General features: G+C 38.7%; 1 pseudogene; it reads left to right on the plus strand.

Annotated features, from left to right (window-relative positions):
- The first annotated feature begins 3,101 nt into the window (after nucleotides 1-3,101).
- LOC113284854 lies at nucleotides 3,102-3,201 on the plus strand (annotated as a pseudogene).
- The last annotated feature ends 2,039 nt before the right edge of the window (nucleotides 3,202-5,240 follow it).

Here is a 5,240-nt window from a genome sequence, read left to right on the forward strand (position 1 = left end):
GATCAGTATAGATTACGATCTTAGAACCTAATAAATAGGATCTAAACTTATCCAAGGCAAACACGATGGCTAGCAATTCCTTCTTAGTAGTTGTATAGTTCATTTGGGCATCATTCAGAGTTTTGCTAGCATAGTAAATCACATGGAGTAATTTGTTTTCTCGCTGACCTAGCACAACGCATATAGCATAATCTGAAGCATCACACATAATTTCAAAGGGTAGGTTCCAGTTAGGTGCCTGGACTATCGGGGAAGTAGTGAATAAAGTTTTAAGCTTATTAAAAGCCTTTAAGCAAGCATCATCAAAGACAAACTTAACATCTTTTGCAAGCAAATTGGAAAGAGGTTTATAAATCAAGCTAAAATCCTTAATGAATCGACGGTAAAAACCTGCATTCCCTAAGAATGACCTAATATCTTTTACGATTTTTGGGACCTGTAGAGTCTAAATAAGGTCAATTTTAGCTTTGTCTATGTATATACCCTTTTAATAAACAATGTTCCCTAAGACAATTCCTGATTCAACCATGAAATGGCATTTTTCCCAATTAAGCACTAATTTTTTTCCTTGCACCTAGTCAACACTAATGTCAAATGATGCAAGCACTCATCAAAAGATGAACCAAACACTGAAAATAATCCATAAAGACCTCTAAAAACCGTTCTACCATATCAGAAAATATGCTCATCATACAACGCTGAAAAGTCGCAAGGGCATTACATAACCCGAAAGGCATGCGTCTATACGCAAAGGGACAGGTCAAGGTGGTTTTCTCTTGGTCTTCTAGGGAAATAACGATCTGATTATAATCGGAGTAGCCATCTAAGAAGCAATAGTGACTATGTCCAGCTAATCGCTCTAGCATTTGGTCGATAAAAGGAAGGGGAAAGTGATTATTCCTTGTGAACTTAAGCACCTCTTTTCGAACTACCTCTTTCATGTTAGGTTTAAGTCGACGTTGCATCTCCCTAGAAGGTTTGGAGTCTTCCTCTAAATGAATCTGATGCATACACACAGTAGGACTTATACCCTTAATGTCTGCTATAGTCCACCCTAAAGCTTCCTTATTGTATTGAAGTACTTTTACTAGATTACTTTCCTGATCACTATCCAAATCGGAAGCTACAATCACAGGTAAAGTCTCAGATGGGCATAAAAACACATACTGTAGAGTATCGGGTAGTGGTTTAAGGTCCAACTTTGGGGGCTCTTCTAAAGAAGGAATTAGGGTAGTCTCAGAAACTGGTAAGGTTCGAACCTAGATTTCCATCTATCAGTGTCTAACACAGGGGTAGAATCTAATAGAGCATTCACTTGTTCAATAGTGTTATCGTCATCAAAATCTAAACCAAAATGGGATAGACAACTTTCTAATGGGTCTTCAAATAAAATGTTTGGTAATGACTTCTGAACTGAGGCTTCTATCATGCTCACCTCTTCAACACATGTGTCATCTAGCTCATAAGGTAGCTTACTGACATTAAAAATGTTCATCTCTATAGTCATATTACCAAAAGATAAATTCATCACACCATTTCGACAGTTAATGATCGCATTCGACGTAGCTAAAAACGGTCGACCTAAAATCACAGGTATCTGGTTCTATGGGTCTGGGACAGATTGAGTATCTAGGACCACGAAATCCACTGGATAGATAAACTTGTCGAACTTAATAAGGACATCCTCAATAACACCTCGAGGAATTTTAACAGACCTATCAGCTAACTGCAGTGTTATCTGAGTAGGTTTCATTTCACAAAGTCCTAGATGTAAGTATACATGGAATGGCAGTAAGTTCACATTGGATCCTAAGTCAAGTAAAGCTTTTTCTACCCGGAAGTTACCTATTGTGCAAGAAATGGTAGGAGAACCTGGGTCTTTGTACTTTGGAGTTGTGGTGTTCTGAATGATTGAACTTACGTGACTAGCTAAAAAGGCTTTTTTATGGACGCTAAGTTTTCGCTTTCGCGTACACATATCCTTAAGGAACTTGGCATAAGCAGGAATTTGCCTAATTGCATCTAATAAAGGAAGGTTTATGGTAACTTTCTTAAAAACCTCCAATATGTCATTAGAGTTCGACTCCTTTTTTGTTGGTATTAATAGTTGGGGAAATGGGGCTCTAGGCATAAAATCAGACCTTTCAGGAACCGAATTCACATCATCAGAAACTTTATCAGTCTCCTTAGCTACTGGTCCTGAGAGGTGAGATTCTGAGGGGTGAACTACAGTATGTTCACTATCGGGCATGGTTACCTTATTGTCTACAACTTTATCACTCCTAAGGGTTCTAACAGCATTCAATTGATTTGATGGTTTTGCACCTAATTCATGAACTCCTCTAGAGTTGGGTTGTGTTTGACTAGGAAAATAACCTTTTTCTCTCAAAGAATCACTTATCAGACCAACCTGGGTTTTTAACTCGGAAATAGCCTGACTATTTTCTTGTCCTATCATGTTACTAGCTTGTAGACTCTGTTCTACGGATAACTGAAATTTTGCAGTTTGCTGAGTTAACAAGGCGAGAGATTCCTCTAAACTTAGGATTTTCTTATCTGACTGATTCTAAAACTGAGCTAGTCCTGAAGGATTCTTAGTATAGCCAAAACCTGGGGAAGCATTAGAATTACTAAACTGATCTTGACTCTGGACCTTAGACCATGAAAGGTTCGGATGGTTTCTCCAACCAGGATTATAGGTTTCTGAATATGGGTCAATGTTTTGACGGTTATGAAATCTAGTGTTATTATAAAGAGCATTGGCTTGCTCTTCAATATTCTGGCCTTCCCAAAAAGGCTCCACTCTACCACTAGTCTGGCCCACTTCTACAGCTTCTAACCTTTTTGCTATAGCAGCAATTTTGGCATCTGATTCATAGCCTCCTTCTACCCTATTAACGTTTCCTGTACTTAAAAGAATTATTTTCTGGGCTGCCCTACTATTTTCCCATTGCTTAGTTTTTTCGACGATTTCATTAAAAAATTCCATCGCCGCATCAACAGTTTGGTTTTCAAATCCACCAGTGCATAGAGACTCAACCATGGTCGTTGTGGAATAATCTAAACCCTCATAAAGGATCTGAACTAGCCTAACCTTTTCTAAACCATGATGAGGACACTGGGATAATAAATCATTGAACCTTTCCAAATACCTATATAAAGATTCTCCCTCTTGTTGTGAAAATGTGCATATTTGCGTCCTAATAGACGATGTTTTGTGCCTAGGGAAAAACTTATTGAAAAAGGCAGATGTAAGTTGTTCATATATCTCAATTGACTCGGAGTCCAAACTATATAGCCATGACTTGGCCTTATCTTTCAGGGAAAATGGGAATAACCTAAGTTTCAAAGCATCATCATCTAAGCCTCTAATTCTTAGAGTACTACAAATTTCCTCAAAATCCCTAACATGGTAATAGGGGTTTTCATTTTCTTTCCCTAAAAAGATTGGGAGCATCTGTAAGGTCCCAGGTTTCAGTTCATAGGGTGCCTCCGTTTCAGCTAACTTAATACACGAAGGACGAGTAGTCCTAGTCGGACTCAACAAAGCTTTTAAAGTTGACATTTCTGGCACTATCGGAATATTAGGGATTGTCTCCTCAAGCGGACGTTCAAAAACGGACTCTTCAAAAATCGTACTTTCTAAATTGAGGTAATCGAGACGTTTAGAACTACTAGGTTTCTCTTTAACAAATCTACCTAGGGCGTCTCTTTTACATTCAGGCATGCAAAAAAAATAAGGAAGGGGATTTTATTCAATCACAAAACAAGGCTGACTCAACCAAATCAAACCTATTGATTTCTAGCAAACAAAAAGCATGATGAATTCACTTAGATTGTTTCTAGACCAGCTTCTAATCCTTCTGTGGTGTTCTAAACTTCTCTGAAAGGCTTCGTAAGTCTTCTATGATCTATCCCAACTCCTTTTATAGCCCACAGGTCGACTTAATCTCCAAGAAATCTCCTTTTCTTTTTGCCAAAGTTACGGGTTTTATCTATTCTTTCCATATCCTCATACGCGGCTTCAAACACTCCCTGTTTTGCTTCTCACGCGTCTTCCAAGTATAATCCAACGTCCCAAACTCTCTCAAAGATAGTCTTAACTTCAATAGAGAATCATATTTCCTTATCTACCTGTATCTTTCCCGGAATAATCTAAAAATTACCGAGAATATATGCGACTCTCTGTTTTGATGCAAATCGATAACTACTCATCTTTTCTCAAATCTGGCTGCCTTACCTTCCCTGTTTAATCAAAATAGGTTCCTACCAATCCAACCCGACAACCAAATCCGAATATAACTCCACCTTCTACCGAATCAGGATGTCCGTGATAGTTCCTCTCCGTTCTGCTCCAACACGATCATGCTGCCAATTATGGTCGATCAAAACACCCTTACCAGCTCCATTATACTCTATCAGGATCATCCCAACAATAATCTGCCCTTGAATCTCTTTAAATATCGCTTGAATCTCGAACCCTAATCTGCATGTGTGTTGGTTCATTTTCCCGCCAAAACTGATAATTCAAATGTAGAAGATGGTCGCCCCCTATCCAGAATAGGGGTGCGATTAGCAGCTTCCTAGAAATGGGATGCCCCTTAGTAATTAAGTTACCCCTTTTCCAAAGTGAGGGTCCGAATAGCAAATGTCCTCCCACGAATGCAAAAAACACTTTTCGAGCCAATTTCGCCGCAAAATCTTATTTCTCCAAAAACACCCACAAAAACATAAAATAATCAAATAAGTATAAAATCCAGCACTAACAGTACACATAATTGAGATCAAAATAGGATGCAGTTTGTCGGCTCCGTTTATCACTACTTTCACCAGGAAGAATAGCAGTATTGCTAGCAGGTGTAGTTTGCAAGTGAAACCTAATCATATCATGGGTAATTGTATCTAACCTCTGATTGATGTGTTTGTTTTTCCTGGACATCTTGAAACGAAATGCAAGTGGATTGGCAGATGAAACGATATCATGAGCCTTATCTTTCAAGTTGTTCCTCCTTACGGAGTGACGCATGGTTTCGTAGGAGAACTCATCTATCACGTTGTCAGCATCATAAGCGACATCCTTTAGCCTTCTCAACCAAAGTCGTAGAGCTTCTTCAGTAACTTGCTTCCTCTCGGCATCAGCTATGACAGCAAGAATCATCTCTAAGGTTCCTTGAAGTTTTTTTAACTCATCTTTGGCACCCCAAGCGAAACAAATCTCTTTGGCAACAACAGGGACCAAT

The sequence above is a fragment of the Papaver somniferum genome, chromosome 5 (assembly GCF_003573695.1).
Source record: "Papaver somniferum cultivar HN1 chromosome 5, ASM357369v1, whole genome shotgun sequence".
Taxonomy (NCBI): domain Eukaryota; kingdom Viridiplantae; phylum Streptophyta; class Magnoliopsida; order Ranunculales; family Papaveraceae; genus Papaver; species Papaver somniferum.